Raw genomic sequence first — 21,340 nt, 5'->3', positions numbered from 1 at the left:
AAAAAAAAAAAAAAAAAAAAAAAAAAAAAAAAAAAGGCATCACCTTCTGTAGCTCTGAATTCCAGCACGGATTGATAGTTTACAGTCTAATGTAAAGAGAGGGAGGCTTTTCAGTTGAGGGATAGCATTTGCATTAAAATGAATCTTTTAGAATGCTCTGATGGTTTTCAGTAAAAAACTCAGATTTTAGCTCCTGAAGATCCTGTTCTTACATATGTATCTGTCCTCACATACTGTATAAAGACCCTGCTTGCCTTGAAGCTTTGACATCTGGAGGTACCCGTATGAGTTCAGTAGATGTCACCGCTCTCATTATTGCCAGTACTACTTGTGGATTTCATTTGATTAGGTGTAAGATCTCACTCCTGAGCTAGTAGAGTAGCTTTTGGATCTCTTAAGAAAACGAAGAGAGAAATAGTTTTTTCTAGGGCACAATGCACCTTATTCTCAGGTAGTTATCTAAAACATTTCAGCTTGAAGAGGTTATTTTTTTTTCTAATATATTTTTTTTTTCAATAAAGACAACTTCAGAACTAGCTGGGGAATAAACACAGCATATATAAACACCTAAAATTAGCTGAGACAGATCATTCTTTATATATTTGTGGATTTAAGCCTTTCGATTTCTCAGAGGTAAATTGTATTTGTTCTAAAGAGTAGTATAAAGAACGTGGGATTTTTTTATTATTATTATTTTTTTTCCCCATTTCATCATTTAAGCCATTAGGAAGGCTCTGATTATATTTTATACTTTTAGGATCTTTTTTAGCTTGGCTTGGTTTGTTTTTGTTTGTTTGCTTATTTATCTATTGCCAATTGTGGAGAGAAAGGGGCTAATGTTGAGGTTATGCTGTCCTGTCAGCTGCCATGCTAGTAGCAACAAGAAATAGCTGGAATGGCGGATATGTTTGGTGTTTCCCTCCCACAGGTGAATTCCTCTCATACAAAATGATTTATTTTATTTATTTATTTATTTATTTTTATCCAGTAAATTAAGCTAACAGGTCTGTATTAACATCAGCAAGTAGTTCTCAGCAGACCAAGTGATATCATTGTCAGTGCAGATGAGCATGAGCTGAAATGTGAAATGACGACTTTTCTCTTAGTCATTACTAACAACTATCTAAAGACATTGTGAATTGAAGAGGAAATAATCTACTAACCATTTAATCTTCTGAAATTATTTATTGATTTTCTAGTATGATCTTGTCTGATAAAATAACAACAACAACAAAAGAAAAAAAGAAAAAAAAAGAGAGAGAGAGAGAAAAATGGGAATTGTTTGATATCTGGTTCATCTATAGTTCTTATTTCTTGGGAAAGAAAAAAATGCCAGAAACATAAACCAAATCTTAGATCTAAATAGTTGTTTAACACATTCATTCTACATCAATTTGTTCTTTTTATCTTTCTACATTTTTCAAATGAAGATCACTGTGTGTGGTCATCACACATGAAAGAGTCCATGGCAGTGAGCACGGATGGGTTCTTCTATTTTTAGTTTCCACAAGCAGTGAACTCTGTGACCATTATCCAAAAAAGAGGGGATAAAACAGCTGTTTGTATTCTCAAGAAAGTTCTTTGCATACATGGGGAGGAATTGCAATGCCACTGTTCTTGTCGTCCCCATAAGCATATGGAAAACTGGGAATGGAGAAGTGTGGGCAATTAACATGCACCTCACTTATTCCCAGCTCTCGTTTCTTCTTTTCCCCCACTTAAGACAACAAACAACAAAACTAACTCAAACCAGAAGCAAACAGTTCCTCACCTTCTAGGGCAGCCATGCAGAGATAAATACTGATCTCAAAGTTGAGAATTGCAAGAGACTGATAAAGGGACGAAGGATAAATAGAACCCTGTTCTCCTTTCTATGTCTTACTCTTGTTCCCTTTGTGAGAATGAAGTTATCTGATGCAAACCTGTTTCTCTTCTTCCAAAACAGATGAACTGTAGCCACTCTCATTCATCATTCAGTCCAAGAGTGCTGCATGTGTAAAAGGACTGGCCTAGAAAGCTGGAGATGAACCATGACAGTAAGATGTGCCCAGTTTAGTTTCTTTTAAGGCAGGACACTGAAATGCGACTGCTCAGTAATGCTGGCTTTGCTAAGGTTTGCAGCAACAGTCCGTCAAGAACAGTACCTGCCTAGCAGCCAGAAAGCGTGGCTTTGTCCATCAGGCATGACTCCAAATGTGGTCCACTGAGTCTAATACCTCACAATGAGCTTTCCTGATGATCTTCATTCTGCATTTGGAACTGACAGTCTGTGCCTTTCAAACTTCAACGTTTTCCTAAGGAATCCTGCAAAACTCTTAAGGCTTAATGGTCTCTCACACTCTTTTCTCAGGTGACTCTACCCTTCAGGAAGATTTATGCACACCTGTCAAAAGCTGCTAGATTTCTCTCTCTTTTTCTTCCTCCGTCTCTTTTCTTCCCACCCCTTACATTTCACAACTGGTTGTCACTATTTAACAGTTTATTTTCCATAAATACACAGTGAGCACCATTTCTTCAACACTGGAGCATATTATGTTTTCATATGCAAATCCTCTCAGTCAACAACATAGCAGGAATATGTTTAAACAAGAATAGAGATAGCTAATCAATGTAATCAATGTAAAATTACTTATTCTTGAGTTGCTGATTCTGCCTTTGCCTTGTCCCTGCTCAGGTATAACTCATAAATGTCTGGGGAAGCTTAGTTTGTGAAACAACTGAGGGAAATGTAAGAGTATTAGCATATTATTCTATTTTAGCCTATTACTATATCACAGATATCACAGGAGTAGACTCTTAAAGGTATAAGTACACTACAGCCTTCTTATTGACATTCTCCTATTATCATCACATATTTCTTCCAAATCAGGTGTATGTTACAACTTGGTCTGTAAATCTGGGCGGTCCCTCAGCATTATACAGTTATTCCAGCAGTACACAAATTGATAAGTATTTCAGATCTGCTTTTCCATCCTCCCATTTAAATCAGTTACATTAAAGTGTTTAATTTGACTATACTACCTTTTGCCCTACCCATATTTGTTTAGAGGGGATTCTGGTGTCTCTAGATTAGCCAATTTATTCTCAGATCTGCAGATATGTGTTCACAAACACGAACATTTATTTCACATCACTTATTACATGTTGTGGTTTAAATGCCACATTTCCAGCTGTATAGTATGCAACAGCTTTTAAACAGTCTTATTGTGGCAAAAGGTTTTATCATTTTTTTGAATTCCTGATGCCCATTGAAAATGCATTTATTGACTGTTTAGTATCCTCATCTTGTCCTGCGCATCCTAAATTCCTTCTGAATGCTTTCCTATGGTACACTTCATATCACCTAGCTTCAGACTTTTTAAAAAATTCATGATCGTTCTATAGTCAATGAAGAAAGAAATGGACAACTTCAGAGAGCAATTCATTTTATCCTAAGATAATTTCCTAGACTGCGCGATCAGCTTCTGTGTGGATAAATCTGGTTAAAATAAATACTTCCCTAGATTTCTAGGTCTGATGTATGTGGTCATGTGTTGTATATATGTATGTATATATATATATATATATGTATCTGAGAGCACAGTACACATACTGGAATGTTACTGAAGCTTTTGGATAGGTTGCTCATTCAAATAAATTTTGAATGGTTATAGTGCCACTGTACTCTTTATCAGTAAATCATTGTTTCTCTAGAATGAAACTTACGCTTTTTACAGTTCTAGGTATTACCAGCATCAAATAGGGATTGCTCCAGCCATATCAAGGGATGATCTTTTTATTATGGAATATTTTTCAGCAAGGTACTTTTGGTGTTTTAGACTGTCATATGCTGTTGGCAGATCTACAATTGCCTTTTCAGGATCCTCTGATGTCTTGAATAATATTGACCAGTATATGACTTTCTCAAGTACAATCCATCTTCCTCTGGAATAAGCTGTTGTTCAAATAATGATGCCAAGTACTTAAGTATGAAGTATTTATATTATTTATAAGCTGGCATACTGAAGAGATAGTCCTGAGTATTTCAGCTTTGAATTATTCTCCTCTGACTTTCAGAGTGCCACAATTTTTATTTGTTGCAATATCTGAGATTTCTCTAAACAACCTAAATGAATTAAATAGTTGAAGTAAACAACTGCTAAACAACTACTGCTGGTTCAAAATATTCTACTTGCTTGGTGAAGATGTTAGGCCTATTAGCTTTTCTGTTCCTGAGAGAATGAATGTTCTCATCATCTTGCTGAACTCATGATTTCTGTTAGTTGTAACTTACCTCTTTTAAGCAATGTACACAACTTGTATTCTTATCACAAGTCTGGCCTCAGAACAGGCTATCATACCTGAACTAACTTTAATCTACATAGTTTTGGTACCCACAGCAATTTTATCTGTAGTGGCATGCAGTCTGGCATAATCCAGTAAAGGCTGAGAATGCATTGTTATCTGCACTGGAGCTACACTAGTTCAGCTAAATCTGCTATATAAACCCAGCTGAAGTTGAAATATACACTTATGCTCTCCTATAACAATGTTTTTCTCATCATGCTGTGGCCACTTCACATCTTGATGATTTTGTCTCAGACACATACACAGTTTTATTCATCCAGTTACTTACATGCTTCTCATAGACCTTTAGAAATTTAAGTTAAAGTTTACAAAATCCAAAGCTATTAGAAATAAAAGTCTATTGGAGGTTATGAAAAAATACTCCATTATTCATTGAGCACAAAATAATGTTTCTAACATGTGTGTCATGTATGTCCAAGAAATATATTCCATCTGTCTCCTTAGAAATGTTGGACAGTAAGAACAGAAATGAAATACATGTTGTTTTGGTGTTTTTATTATTATTATTATTATTATTAAACCTACCAATATTACAGGATTCATCTCAGTAAGATATTTTACATCCTTCTTTAAATATTCAAACTGAGGGGGCTAAGATTATCCAACAGTGTTAAAGTCAAATTTACTTAGCTTGAAGTGCACTAGAAAGGAAAATTCACCTTAACAAGGATCAACATTACACGCTAAAGGACTTGCGCTAAACTACATTGATTAACTTCAAAGATAGTGAGAAAATATGTACACATTCCAGGCTGTCATTTTTAAGGTACTGTGAGATTCTGTAGGTATTCCCCAAAAGCTGCTATATCAGAAGCATCATGATTGCTTTCCATTATAAGCCCTGGTCAGACCTTTAGCTTCTATTTGCCACAGGCTTCCTGGGGACAAAGGGGTATGTCCAGGATTAGAATCGTGATCCTGAAATTCTTTTTACTCATTGGAAAACATGACGAGGGAATAAAGTTCTTGCATTCAAAGGCTCAAAGGCATGCGGGAGTGACAAAGGGATTTTGCATGAACAGTCAAAACAAAAACATTTCCACATTAAGTAATCCATTTTCCCATCTTCCATTGATCACAGCAGTGCCCTTGTATGTCCTTAAGGATTCAGACATAGTTCCTCATAACTGTGAACAGTTACAGCTGAAGCAGTCCTCTTGCTGTCAGCTGGGACGTTGAACAAGTAGCGGTTCTCTGGAATGAATAAGCAGTGCACAGCTGGTTCTACATCTCCTCAGTAAGCAATAAAACAGAAGTCAAAACCTGTGGATGTGAAGACCCTGCGCTCTGCTCACTCCAGCAATAAACAAGGAAATTTTACAGTGACATGCTGAATGGGTTTTTCATCACTGCGCTTGTGCTGAGAGACTGAGTTGGACTCAGTTCAGGTAGCAGACCCATTTTAGTGAAACAATGCTTTGGGGCTTATATTAGAGGGCAAAATAAAATGTAATGCTTCCCTATCTCCAGCTTCAGAAGCAACTCTTGCTGTGTTTTTCAACCTCCTTTTGAGGTTTCTATTGGCAGAACATCAGTCACTTTATTTCTACAGCACCACTCTTCATAGCTCTAAAAGTGCTTCATAAAAGCCAGTAACATCCCAATTTTGAATACCAGCTGACAAATTATGCGTTCAGAAAACATGTCTCAGTTCTTTGTTTCAAAACCTAGTTGATCTCATTTAATTTAAAGTAGTTCTCGCCCCCCCCCCCCCCTTTTTTTTTAAAAAATAACTCCTTGTAGGTTGCAGGGTTAATTTACAAGCAGTGTTCATACAGCAGCAAAAAATATTACTACATTTGCAAATATGCTGCTTTGCTCTCTTGCTGTCTCTCATACAAACATATGATAAATACAAATATATTTACAGCACATACATATTTTGAATCCTATGTGTACATATCAAAAGCTGGAGTTGAAAACATTAAATGAGAGACACAGGTTCTTACTGATTTTCTCTTGCACTTTTATTTCCATATCAATCTGCTGTGCAGTGTCCTCCATTAAATAAATAATGCAATTCATGTTTTAAGGCGCTATTCAATGTAAGCTGTCTTTTAACTGAAAACAAAACAAAACAAAACAAAACAAACAAACAAAAAAAAAAAAAAAAAAAAAAAAAAAAAAACACTAATCTTGCTTGCCATTTTTTCCAGAGATGATGTGCACTCATGCACTTTCCTTGAGAAAACTCCTGCAGAAGTCAGTGGTTTCTTGTTTGAACTAGGGCATTAGTATCGTCTTGGTATGGTTTTCTAACCAATGGTCTTGAATACATCACAGTGGTGCAGACATCTCCCATACAGTTAAGAGAGAAAACACACACCATCCAAGTGTTCAGAGAAAGTAAGTGTCAGTGACAGCATAGATAACTTGCATATCTCCATGAACTTAACATCAACAGATGAGACAGGAGGACACTTACAGGTGTAAGATGGGGGACACATAAAGGCAGGTATGAATCCAAGATGAAGAGATTACCGCTCTCCACTTGAGACCAACATCTTCTTAAAGCAGACTGGTTGAAAGAGGATGAAGCTTCCTTTCCACTTTATCCTGGTGGTCACAATATTTTCTTGAGAAATGGGAGAAAACATCCTTGAAAGCTTCCATCAAACCAAGTTAGAGATTCTGCATCCCAAGCAAGCTTAATTATCCCTTTCCTGAACAGAAACAGATCCCTAGCCTATGTGTTGCAGCTGGTCTAATTAATCTTACCAGAAAAGCATATGTCACGTTGGACCAAAACACAAGCAAGCAAGATTGAGTTAATCTCACAGAGATATCTTCCTGGATTTTAGAGACACTTTTTATTTCTGTTTACGTGTTATATCAAGGGATACAATATTGCTAGTCAGCATTGCTAGTCGGTCGATGGAAGTGATTGTCCTGCTCTTCTCTGCGCTGGTGCAGCCTCACCTCGAGTACTGTGTACAGTTCTGGGCACCACAGTACAAAAAGGACATTAAACTGTTGGAGAGTGTCCAGAGGAGTGTGACAAAGACAGTGATTGGAGAGTGTCCAGAGGAGTGTGACAAAGACAGTGAAGGGCCTAGAGGGTAAGACATATGAGGAGCAGCTGAGGTCACTGGGCCTGTTCAGCCTGGAGGAGGCTGAGGGAAGACCTCATCGCAGTCTACAACTTCCTCACAAGGGGAAGTAGAGGGACAGGTGCCAACCTGTTTTCCGTAATCACCAGTGATAAGACCCACAAGAATGGTGTTAAACTGAGGCAGGGGAAGTTTAGGCTGGACATCAGGAAGAGGTTCTTTACCAAGAAGGTGGTTGTGCACTGGAACAGGCTCCCCAGTGAAGTAGTCACTGCACCAAGCCTGTCTAAGAAGTGATTGGACTGTGCACTTAGTCACATGGTCTAAAATTTTGGGTAGACCTGTGTGGTACCAGGAGTTTGACTTGATGATCCTTATGGGTCCCTTCCAACTCGGGATATTCTATGATATTATCCCTTAGTACTGAACAATTAAATCCAGATTATGCCTGATTATTCTGCCTCTGGCTTGAACATTGTATGTTGTTTTATTGCACAGTATCCCAGATTTAGCAGCACTGATGGAATATGTACTGGCCCCTGGCTATTCCTTAATATGGTTGGTAAAGCACATTTTTGGAAGTGAAAGCTGTGGATTTCTTCACCTACATCTGAAGACAGATCTGAAACCAGTTTTAGCATATCCTAGGATAGCATACAGACTATGGACAGGTGGTATAAAACCACAGCTTTAAACAAACTCCAGAGATTATTCCTTGACAGGGCATCTGTATGTGACAGGCCACCAAGACTGGGAAGTCAAAAACAGCACAATGGGTTGGTAGCTATATCTGATATCACTAGCTAGACAGTCATGACTTGACCACTGTACCAAAACCAATTCCTCATGCATTTGATATGGATGGTTATAATAAGCTGTCTGTAGTTTATTCTTCAGTGTGCTGTGCAGACATTTATTTTGTCAATACATTATCAACTTTTTTTCAAAAGGAATTTTCTATTCCTTTTAAAAAACTAACTTAAAAGGAGAAAACAAAGATTCATTGAAGGCAGAAACCAAGTAACTGTAGCATACAAAGAGTAGTTTGTTAGAGCAGATATATCTCTATTTGCACTTCTGCTATTATTAACATGTACACTTAGAAACATGGAAAAAAAAAAAAAAAAAAAACTTAAAGACATATTTTTGCAGAGCCCTAAAGCTGATTAAATCAAATGCAGATGTGGAATTGGTGCAAAACAGATGCTGAAAAGCCATGTCAATATCCTAAAGGAATCAATTCCCTATCAGAAAGAAACTTAATTTCCACTATAAAGAATTTGATTACGTATTGTTATACCAAATGTGATTAATGTTTTGTGGTGATTAATCAACTGCAAAATATATAATTATGCCATCTGTATTTTTCCAGTTTCTTGTCATTTAAGAATTCCACTGGGGAGTGGGAAGTGGGATAATGAGTACTGGTGGCACTTAGAGTGTTTAAAACCGTACTCCAAAAGCCTGGGGAATCTAGTAACAAAAAGAACTGGCATTTATTCTAACAGCAAAACCTCTAAGCGAAATAAGTAAGAACCCAGAAGACCCATTGGCTTGATAGCTACTTATGAGGAAGACCCGGTTATGGGGTTCAAACGGCCAGGGAATATGAGAGTTTGCTCCAATTCAAAGGTAACCCATTAAGCCCCCAGGGGAGCACTCAGAAGTTGGCTTTCGGACCACCTCCTGCTGGCTGATTTATGAAATAGCCCTGACACTGATGCAAGGATCATCGGCTGTTTTGTGGTTGCAGGCAAAGTGAGGTATGTTTCCAGTGGTAGTGGAGTGCAAAGAATAACACCAACTACTTAACATGTTAAAACAACTTTTTTTTTTTTTTCTTCTTCTTCTGTGAGCAAAACACCAGGGTAGATTCAGACCCAAATTAAGGCCCACAAAGTCACCTATCAAACTGGAGAGCTGCTTTTCAAAAACATAATGCAGAATTAAGATAAAAAGCAAAAGAGGTAAAAGTAATGGTTCCATAAACAAGTTGGTCCCAACCACACCATAGGTGAGTGATTGATATCAGACTTCCATCCACTCTCAAATTAAAACACATAACTTGGGAGATTTACCTCTAGTGTGCTTGGTGCTTACAGAGGGAAGAAAGTATGAAGATTGAATCCAGAGTCTTAAAGATTTTCAAGTCCATAGGAAAATCATTCTGGTTACATTCTGGTTTGTAGCCTACTTTATTTCCAACAATTGATTATCTTGTGGGGTTTGATCGGTCATGTATTTGTGTGTGCGCGCGCGTGTGTTTTGCTTTGTTTTATATAAAGACTATGTAAAACACGGTTTAATTATTCTTCCCTTTCTCTGCCTTTGTTAGCATTGTTGTAAATTAGCATGTTGGAATACCCCAAATTCTTTACTGTGAAAGTGATTTCGATGACTGTGGAAATCAATTTTCAGCTTGTTATGCAGTTCAAGAGTTTCCGTGTGGCTTTGAGCAAATACATTACGTACAAACTTCAGAATCACCTGCTTTCCAGAGGCATTTCCAGCCTCAATATGCCAAGAGACACATATACCAGGGCCAGGTGCATAGACTTTCTGCTGATTCAACAAAGAATTAAACCTGGATAAGCTTGAAAGCTCAGCCCACATGAACCTCATGAGGTTCAACAAGTTCAAGTGCATGGTATTGTGCCTGGGTCAGGGCAATCCCAGACATGAGCACAGCCTGGGAGAAGAACTCATTGAAAGCAGCTCTGCAGAGAAGGATCTGGGAGCTCTGGTGGACAAAAAGCTTGACATGAGCCAGCAGCGCGTGCTTGCAGCCCAGAAGGCCAAGAGCCCCAGGTCTGGCATTTTAAAAAGTCTGTCAAATAGACAAACATCAATATAAAATTCTAAACTAGGGGAAATGTCCTCATGCATAGTCATCTAGAGAATTTTTGACCACCAAGCAGTAGCTGTTATCACTCAGTTTTGATTTCAGGAGATCATGGGAACCCTGTGATGTGGTTAACATATTTACCAGCTCCTCTGCTCCCCTCTGTGGTTTTCTTGGAGGTCAGGAATATCATGGGCTCTGACAATACATGGTTGTTTAAGTATTTAGGTACTCACCCTATGGCTTTCAGCATATGGTCCCTCATATCTGTCAGCCTTTCAAATCTCCCTGGAAAACTATGGCTTTAGCTCCCTTCTTATTTTCTCTCCCTTGAGTATTTAACTTGTAACACCTGTTTATAAGGTCTGTCCTTCCTGATTGGTCTTAGCTGGTTCAGGCCTCTTTCAACTCCTCAATAAAATCATAGTGATGTTACTGAAGTTAGTCTGCAGCATAACTTATGATATGAACACATGTTTTGGTAATGAGCAGTAACAGGGGAAAAAATAAAGTACCATAAAAGGTGCATGATAGTTTGAGCTTGGGTGACATATACTTGGTTTTAAAGTTGCCTCAGTGGGTTTATTCATGGCTGACAGCTAGTCCGAATGCAGCACAACCTGGTGTAATGGTATGAAATATCAGTACAATTATGTTTTAGGGTCAAGCACCTTTTTAATATCCTTTCTGGTTTTAAAAATAGGAAAAAGAAGTTGGAGAGAAATATAAAACCAAATAAAATATACCTCTAAAAATAAAGAACAGAAAAAGATAATGAAAAGACAGAAGTATCTGGAATTATACTATGCCATCTAATATGAGACAGTTGGGTAGATGCAGTATCCTATTTTGCCTTCCTCCCTCTCATTCTCTCCTTTTCAAGACTCTTTCAAATTGCAAACTTTTTGAGCAACAGCAGAAACTAGTCTTGACATATCATCTTTGTCACCTTTTGTTCCTTTCTTAAGTATTTACAACTTATTATTTAAAACTATTGCTCTTACACTCTTCTTGGTACAATCTGGATAAAAAATATTCATAAGAAGCGTCTGTGTGTAAATGTAAGTGAAGTAGTAATGAGTGAATGTGTACTATCAGCAGGAGTATTTGTGAATTAAGATAAGAGCAGTAAATCTAAGTTAGAAAAGTGGTTACTGAAGGATCCCTTTATCATCAAATAAAACAGACACCACAAAAGGATGATTCAGACCTCTGGTGATTTTTCCTGGAATTTGCACCCTAATTGTCACCTTAATAGAAACAAGGAACAATAGCATTGATTTCAGCAGTGATGAGATTTTTAATTCACTGTGGGGAAGTGAGAAGAAAAGTTGTTTCCAACATGCAGTCCGTATTCCAGCCATCCTTTCAATAAAAAATGCTGAAATTCTAAAGATGGGACAAAGCACTATGAAATATATTGCAGAGAAACCATCTACAATATTCTATGGCTGGAAGCAAAGAAGAAAAGCCTGATGACCCCACAGGTCATTTCCATTGCTAATTTTTGTGATTTTCTGCCAGTCCTTTTCTCCAAGTCTTGATTAAATATTCAGAAAAATCATTACTTATACATAAACCTAATCATTTAAAGGTGCTTCAAGTAGAGCAGACTACAAACACTTTGTTAAAGGAAGGAGACATTCAAAAAGTACTGTATCTTTGAATCCCAATTAGGCTACACCATTAATGAAATATATTGCAATTAAGTTTACATCCACTGGATGGAACTTGTTGCCAGATAACATGAATCACACAAATGTTTTTTTTCTTTAATTCTGTCATGATTATTTTAACAGTATGAGTTCATCATTTCAGATAAAATACAGTCAAACATTATTGAATTTTGAAATAATAATTTAAAAAGTTAATTTACCTAATAATTATCAGTTCAAACTTACAATTAGAAATGAAAACAAATATCAAAACTATGTGTTGTGTTGTAAAGGCTTTATTTTATTTTTATTTTTATATTTTTTTTTTCAGATGGATATATGTCCCAGGACTGTTAATTCCAAGAGTGCTATGATGGGGGAAGCATATACTTCTCTTAATTGCATTATACTAAGGACCTACAATATTTCAGGCCATCTCCATATGCCTCAAGCTTGATACTTGTACTGTTCCATTATTCATTTTTTCCATCTTCAGAGTGCCAAATTAAAATAATTTCTTCAATCTCGTACTTCAACATACCTAGTCTAGCTCCAGTTATGGAATATACACTACCTCTCAAACTCTCACTCCAGCATAAAAATGCTGTCTTAAAGTTGATGCTTCCTTCTCTCCCTTTCATTTCTTCTAGATTTAGCTTTCTCCCCATTAGCAAGCTCCCAGCTCTCTGCACAGGAAGCTACTCTTCTAATTGAACCTGCTTTACAAATCGCACAATTGCCAGTAAGGTGTCCCAGTGCTATATGTATTCCAAGTCTGAAAACACACTTGCCACAAAAAATGTGCTGTAGTCAACTTTTCAGTCCCTTTATCTTGTTTCTATCATGAATCATATGTCCCATCTTCCTCTTCAGCCTGCTAGTACATTTATGAGTTAAGAAAATCAGATTTTTGGGGGTTCCTCCTGACTTTGAATCCTAATTGCTTTTCTTTCTGGGAACCCATCCTAGGCTTGACTATGACAGTGCTAAACAGGCTTTTAATTTTGGCTGAAGGTCTGCCTCTTATGTTTGCAGAGCAGTGGTGCCCACCTCTTGGTTTTTAGCAGAAAACTCAATACACTGTGAATTAATTAGTTTGGGGTTTACGACAGGCCAGAATGAGACACACACAAAGATATTTTAAATTGTTCGCTCTTGCTGACTCTCTGCATGATGTTGATTCACACCCACCTGCCTTGCCTGAACATCCTGGTAACAGGTGGCTGTGTTTGCATTAGTGCATTTATAAATCCTATCAGAAAATTAACATCACCCACCACAGCCCCCTGGTAAAGAAAAAGAAAAAGAAAAAAAAAAAAAAAAAGGAAAAAAAAAAAGCCATGTAATAAGGGCTGACTATTCAACAGTTTTGGTGACAATGGTCAGCTTTCTCTTTTTTTCTTTTTTTCTTTTTTTTTTTTTTTTTTTCAAAGAATTTGTGATAGACTCTGCTATCTCAAAACAGAGAGAACTAAAGGTTCTGAGGGATAGCATAGCAACTGTAGTGACACATGACATACCTTGTGAGTTGGTAAGAGCTGATAGTTTCTTGAAAGAAACAAAGTCATCCCCTGCAAGTGTCAGGATCCTTAAGGTGTGAAATCCAGAAAGCACCATAAATGATCACCTCCCTCAAGAAACAGCAAATGAACTGACTCACCCTGACTCACCCCATAGAGCAGTGCAAATATGGGTTTGTTCCAAAGAGATGGCACACTGAAAAAAAATGGTCTAAGTAAGAGTACATTCATTCACAGGAACTAAATTTACCCCCTGACTATACCCCCTAACATCAGAAGCTTGTTCTGATGGTGATGGCTCACACTCTCCATCATATTTGAAAAGTCCTGGCAGTCAGGTGAAGTCCCTGAGGACTGGAAAAAGGGAAGCATCGCTCCCATTTTTAAAATGAAAAGAGGTCACAGAGAACTACAGACCAGTGAGCCTCACCTCTGTGCCTGGCAAGATCATGGAACAGATCCTCCTGGAAGCAATGTCAAGGAGGTGATTGAATCAAGACAGCCATCACGGCTTCACCAAGGATAAATCTGGTGGCCTTTTATGATGGAGTGACTCCATCAGTTTACTAGGGAAGACGGACAGATGTCATCTACCTGGATTTCTGTAAGGCCTTTGACACAGTCCCACATGACATTCTGGTCTCTGAATTGGAGAGAGATGGATTTGAAGGGTGGACTATTTGGTGGATAAGGAATTGGCTTGAACTCAGAGAGTTATGGTCAATGGCTCTACTTCCAGGTGGAGGCCTGTAACAAGTGATGTCCCTCTGGGGGTCTGTCTTGGGGCACGTGCTGTTTAATACCTTTATAAATGACACAAACAGTGGGATCAAGTGGACTCTCAGCAAGTCTGCATAAGACACCAAGCTGTGTGCAGTTGGATGAGGCCCTGAGCAACCTGATATAGCGGGTGGTGTCCCTGTCTTTGGCAGGGAGATTGGAACTAAATGATATTTAAGGTACTTTCCAACCCAAGCCATCCTGTGATTCCATATTACCACAGATCCCAGACTTTTAACTGGTTTGATGTTATAACATGCTAGACTTGGACAAACACATATACAAATTTTGAAAGTCACTTAAGGCAGGGGTTCTAGTACTGCACCCCAAGTTGACATTAAGATCTTTTTATTCCCCTCCCCTCCTCTTTCCTCCCCCACTCCCTTTTGCTCCCCTCTCTTTCACTTCCCTTCCCTCCCTTCCCCTCTCCTCCCCTTCCGTCTTTTCAGCATTATATATCCTGTGAGTTTTATGTTTTTTTTTGCTATCATATAACTATTAAAAAAGCTGAGGATTTCTAAGTAAAATCATGAGTTATTTCTTCAAGAGAAATTTACCTTTGTGTTAAAAAAGGAAAAAAAAAAAAAAAAAGTTATAAAATACTACATAAGATATTTTAAGTAACTTATTAATAACTAATTCTTTTTTAGTTGGCAATCCCTTTGGCAACAGAGTATAAAATATGTATTTTGAGAAAAAAAAAAAATACTTTTCAAACATAAAATTCTCTCTGTCAATTTTTATCACCTATCTATAAAAGCAAGAGTAGGCAATATGCAAGTAGGCAATAGAGGAGAACCTCATAAGTCTTTAGAGAAATAACACCTCCTGCCTTTTCTTAAGCATTTGTTTAGGGGCAATGAAAGGTAGCACTCACAGTGCAGAAAAACTTGAAATCCAGTTCCTCATTTATCTATCAAGAATCGGCAGCAGCAATAGCAACAATTAAGCTTTCCTTCAATTACAGTCAGTATTACTCTATTTCTCAGTCTGGATACAGAATTTCTATGAGTGAAAAAATAATTAAATTCTGCTCTCTTTATTTCTCCTTCACTGTCACCCCCTCTCTCTTACACCATCAACTATCTATAGCAGGGCGTCTGTAGTGCTTCGTGCGGCTGCTGTCAAAAGTATGATTTTTTTTTATTTGTGATGAGCAGAACTTTTTACAGATCTGCCAACCACCCGTCATATGTTTATGCCTCTCTTCCACTATCAGAATACCAACTGAATATGTACTAGTTGAGAAAACTAGAAATAGAAAGGTTCCTTATAAGTATTCATTTGGGTATGCAATACATATTTGTTTGGATAGTATATATAAGTCCTTTTGTATGTTTACAAAAAATGGTCTGCAAGTGTTTTCTAGGAAAAAGATAAAATATTCATGTCAAAATGTATCCATACTCTATATATATCTGCAATTAATTCTCAATTACATACAGGTAGTTTGTCCTATCTGCGAAGTAACTGTGCCTTTGAGGCAGAGATTCTAGATGATTTGAGAATGATGTCAGTCATGACTGAATCATTTTAATGCCTTCATGATCCTTTTTTACCATGTTCTTTGTTTTCCATTTAGCTTTCCATTTAGCTAGAGGTTTTGATTCTCCGGGATATCCCAGCAATTAGGTAGTCAATGTTAATAGAAACCCAACCATGATGTCAGAGGATACTTGATCTTTTTCGCCATTTGTCATCTGAAAAGCAAGAACAATAATAAATGGTCTAAGTAGATAATTACTGTTGATATTGATTTACTAAAAAAGAGTATATTTAGACAATAACATTTGGTAATAATGTATGACCTCTCCATGGACTGCATCATATTTACCTAAACTATTCATCCAGTAATTCTGAGTATGATGGATTTAGAGTTTCTTCTAATAATTCAGAAATATTACGCTATGACCTGCTTATTTTGATGTTTTGTTTGTTTATATGTAAAGAGTGAATTAATTCAATATCTAAACTGTCAGGAAAGACACCCAGGAAAGTGGAGAATGAATCTCTGACACATATCTTGGTACATTCTTCATACCATAGAGAGCCTGTCAAGCTGAAAATAGTCGTGGGGGAGAGGAATACAGACCTCAACACCAGTCTGTAAGGATGTAGGATCAGGGAAGCCATTTTAAGGATTTTTTTTAAGGGTACATGGATACTAGGGAAAACTGAAGCAAGTTTTTTCTAGGCTTAGAGTACATCAGATTCAAGTAATTTGGTTACGTTACTATCATGTTCAACCTGAGGATATGACAAATAATGACAACCATTATATTTTGTTCAATGTGTTGGACCTGGTATAAACCAAGCCACTCACTCTCTGAGCTGGAATTGCTTTGGGTCCCTGTCTTTGAGACATAAACTAAATACAATATTAATGCATGCACAGTGTGAAATACTTCAGTAGTTTCCATATTAGACTTTTATTCTGCTTTTAAAAGTATATAATACATTAACTTACAATATTTTAGTCCATTCTGTGCTGCTAGTTCTTAAGGAGAACAATTGCATAAGCCTTGGTTCATTAAGATAAATCAGTAAATTACAGAAGATAAGCAAAATTTTATAGCCAAAATCTAATCTGAAAGTGAGAACTTGGTGATTCTTTTCTCAAAGTATGTCTTCCTAAACAAATTACTATAGGTTAATTTAGTATACAGTCTGATAATGTTACCTACATTTTGCATATACTGCAGAGTATGAGCATGCTCAAGGACAGCTATCAAACAGAAATACTATAAAGATTCATTGCCACTATCCCATGGCAATATCTCCATGTAACTCATATCCTCTGAAAGCCACATGCACTATATAAGACCTGAAGAGCATGAAAAGAGAAAGTCCAAAGAAAGGATTAAAAATAAAGCTATTCTTGTAGTTGTGACATTGAGTAACAAATCTGTAGAAATCCAAATCTGTTTGAATATAAATTCATGAGCCCAAGAAGGGGCAACTTTTGAATAAATTAGTCACAGTGGATAGTTTACCCAATTTTATTATAATCTGGAAGTGCGGAACTCAGTATGATACCATTTTTACCTGATTTTAATGTCCTGAAGCATTTGTCATGTTGTTTCCTTTGTAATCAGAAGCTTTTTTTACAGGCAAGCAATATCCCAATTTAAATAATACACAATAGAGCAATGTGCTGGAGTCGTATCCTGTCAGTTCAGGTACAGTAGCCTTCATGTCCTATTAATACCTGGGTGAACTTTAGAGTTGCTTCAGCAAAAACATGGAATTTTAGTCTGAATATGGTTTAAAAGGACCTCTCAAATCTTGTCTATTTTCATAAACAAGGCTGTTTTGCAAGATTGTTCAATTTTCTTATTTTGAGACATTGTCCCGGAAAATAATCAGAATATTCAGTTACATCACTGTATATATCTATACAAGCAGACAGACAGAGTAAGCTAATTATCTCAATAGAAACAGCACTGAACTAGTATCAGTCCAGATGAATTATGGATCTAAGAAATTCCTCAAAACCTTTTAAAGCTAGTTGTATTTGTTAATATATTTTGTTAAAGAGATTGATACATTTCAATAATATCAGAAAAAGTTGCTTGTATAAAGTATCACAGTGACTTGTACTAAAACTATGAGCACTGCAGACATTATTTAACAGTGACCACAAAGCATAGCTTTTTCACAGAATCACAGAATCACAGAATTTCTAGGTTGGAAGAGACCTCAAGATCATCAAGTCCAACCTCTGACCTAACACTAACAGTCCCCACTAAACCATATCCCTAAGCTCTACATCTAAACGTCTTTTAAAGACCTCCAGGGATGGGGACTCCACCACTTCCCTGGGCAGCCCGTTCCAGTGTCTAACAACCCTTTCGGTAAAGAGGTTCTTCCTAAGATCCAACCTAAAACTCCCCTGGCGCAACTTAAGCCCATTCCCCCTCGTCCTGTCACCAGGCACGTGGGAGAACAGACCAACCCCCACCTCGCTACAGCCTCCCTTCAGGTACCTGTAGAGAGCGATAAGGTCACCCCTGAGCCTCCTTTTCTCCAGGCTGAACAAGCCCAGCTCCCTCAGCCGCTCCTCGTAAGACTTGTTCTCCAGGCCCCTCACCAGCTTCGTAGCCCTTCTCTGGACTCGCTCAAGCACCTCCATGTCCTTCTTGTAGCGAAAGATTTTCCTCACAAAATAATTAAATATCTTAGACAGTTTTCCTGACCATAATCATAAATCATAAACAATTTGGACAGGTTTGTATGACAGTGGTCTTGATTTTTCTAACAGGAATACAGAGTCTGACCAAATTCTGTCACATCAGTATTCATCACTCATGCCTCAGGTTGAAAGGGGAAATAAAAATAAATATATATATATATATATATATATATATATATATTTTTTTTTAAAAAAAAGAGGGATAGGAGATCAAAGGACCAGTCGTGAAAGAGGGGAAAAAATGCTTTTCAAGTGCAGAGTAGTTTTTCTCTTGGTAGTGGATTCTTATCAAAAACCTTAAGCAAAGCAACAATCACATTGTATGGATATTATATAAATAAAAAAAAAAAAAAAAAGAGAGAGAGAGAGAGAAATATATGTACACACAGGTATATTTATGGGTTTGCTGCTCATTAGAAATAGTTGTTTTGTATTCTGTGTTGTTTTGCCTTTTTTTTTTTTTTCTGAAAAGACACTTGAAAACCAAAAAGAGACAAAGAGGAAAGTTTTAAAATTAGATATCTTAGAAAAATTGCATTTCTTAAAAGAATAGAAGCATGGTCCATGGCCGCAGTCCCTCAGGGGTGTTCCTGCCCTGGCATGGATCACCCATGAGCTTCAGTTCCTCAAGGCTGTCCCTGTCCCAGAGTATCTCTGCAGGTTGGCTGGTATTCTTGCCTAGATCTTGGAATGACAGAAAAAGACAGACTTTGAGTACATAACCTCTTGGTTGAAGAGTGAAGAGATTTCTACCCTTTTGTAGCAAAATGCATTGTAGGTACATGGTTGCTGCAGCATTCAGCAATGCAGGGTTTGTAAGGAAGACTTGTCATTGGAATTGGGTGGAAAATGATGGGGGGTGGGGGGGGAAGGAGGAGGAAGAGATAGGTAGAGTGCAGGAGAAATCAAGACAGCAGGAAAAATGGTGTTAGATTTGAAATGTTGCTTAGAACAGTTTGGCCCTGTAATGAAGTTAACTTCTTGTGAGGGTAAGAAAGAGGGGGAAAAACACTGGCAAGAATAATGTAGCACAGACTTTGAGCCCATAGATGGTTTTCTCTTAATGTTTATTTTGAACGATCACTGATAAATGCAGCTGAGAAATGAGCTACTGCACAGCACAAGGAAAAGGTTTCTGCTTTGTACCGTACTGCTAATCTGAATTGATATCTGCAGTGCTTCTTTTTCCACCCAAACTTTTGGTCGCTACCTGGATGGCCTGGTTTGACTGAGGGAGGTTCTGTGTTTCCTTATGAGAAGAATCTAGGTCTTGCTCACTGTCTCCAGCAGTAAATATAAGAAGATGTTGTCTAATAACTTCAGGCTTTCCTCCATTCTACTAGAATTGATGTCTTTGGCTTTAAAAGTGACCATTGACATTTGTGAATGTTAATAATTGTTCAAGATGATATCATTTGTATTCGCAGGATAAGACTTGGAAAAAACATTATTTGCTACAGTCATTGGCTCTGAAGGAGTAAAAATTGCTCATTCATAAATTTTTTATGGTCTATGAGCTGTAGAGACCATTTAAGGTCAACACATCATACTGTATTAGTTAAACATTTAAGAGGTAAATACTTCTACACAACTTTGCTGTGAGCAAAGAAATAGACCATGAAAACTCAAGAGAGTGGGTTTGATGTTTTCACTCTATTATTTTTACTGAGCTAAAGCTTCAATAGTGGAGGTGTTCAGAGCCTCATATTTAATATTCAAGCTTCAAAACTTCATCAGAATAAAACTGCATCGATATAGCTATAAAATAAAAGCATTATATAGACTAAGGATTACATGATCTCACATTGTGGTACCAGAACCATCTTTGATCTTGCTAATATCAGTGTCAGGGAGAGCTGTGAAACATAATAGCTGAGATTTAACCACGACTATGCCTCTGTCTTCCCATCCCACTCTACCCAACATGCATAATCTGTTCCAATGTCTGAATATGGATATGTCAACTGTAACAAACATTTTCTGTGTTCATCTGTCTGTGAAGAGTTGGTTCCAAGCACTTGAGTTACCTTACAGTGAATAAGGGAAGTGGATGCTTGTATCAGTTGATGGACTCAACAGAAATGATGTGAGTCACCTGGGGGATCCCCAAGCACTTGCATGTTGATTGGAGTGCTGGTTAGAAAAGATAATAGGAAACACTTATCATTACATACATCAATTTAAGCACTTCTGCCCAGGCAGCTATCACTAAACTGAGTAGAGCTATCTGTTTCAAACAGTACAAAAGATCAGAGTTCAACTTCCATAGCATATCCTGACAGTTAAAATATCTCCTGAAGTTCCCGTCTTATACAACTGACAATGCTTCCCATGAAGCTCTCTGTCTCTTTCCAGAAGTGGGCATCACCCTGGGAAGAAAGAACTGTGGCATGGAAGAAGAATGGCAAGATGGAGATTGGGGGTGGAGACTAATGATTAAGATACTATGCTGGAAATAGTTTTTCTGTCCCAGTCTCTGCTCTTTAGGCAAAAATATTTTATATTAAACAGCCATTGGAAGTGTCCTGCACTTCTGACACACATGGACATTTTTCTACTTACATATATTTACACATCCAGAAATACTCAAGGAACAGTTCCTTTCATGCTTAACATGCAGAAATCACTGGAGTTGTGTATGCCCAGAGTTTCAGACACCTTTCAGAGTTACTACAAGTTTACACAGATATAAAGCCGAAATCCAGGGAATTTACAGGTTCATAACGTGTCCTTCTGCTGTATTGATGGCACTTAACAGAAATACTGCTCTTCTGAGTCAGTGTTTCTGAGCATAGTTTTAGACAAGTTTATTCTACCCATTCCTGCTTTTGTTCTCACAATAGCCAATTCTCTCAACACCTAAATGTCCCTAACAGTAAATCAACATTATATGCTCTCATCAGACTGTTGAGCTGCTTAATAATTAACTGAGATAAACACATTAAAATTCTCAC

At 37.4% G+C, this 21,340-nt stretch overlaps 1 long non-coding RNA gene across 1 annotated transcript; it reads left to right on the top strand.

Moving 5' to 3' along the window:
• The first annotated feature begins 11,556 nt into the window (after positions 1–11,556).
• On the top strand, positions 11,557–12,855 carry LOC118156612. The gene is made up of 2 exons (XR_004746337.1): positions 11,557–11,726; positions 12,226–12,855. It is a non-coding gene; the product is annotated as an uncharacterized LOC118156612 (long non-coding RNA).
• Positions 12,856–21,340: the final 8,485 nt, after the last annotated feature.

Source organism: Oxyura jamaicensis, chromosome Z (assembly GCF_011077185.1).
Source record: "Oxyura jamaicensis isolate SHBP4307 breed ruddy duck chromosome Z, BPBGC_Ojam_1.0, whole genome shotgun sequence".
Taxonomy (NCBI): domain Eukaryota; kingdom Metazoa; phylum Chordata; class Aves; order Anseriformes; family Anatidae; genus Oxyura; species Oxyura jamaicensis.
The sequence above is the reverse complement of the archived record's forward strand: the minus strand, read 5'-3'. Positions and strand labels throughout refer to the sequence as shown.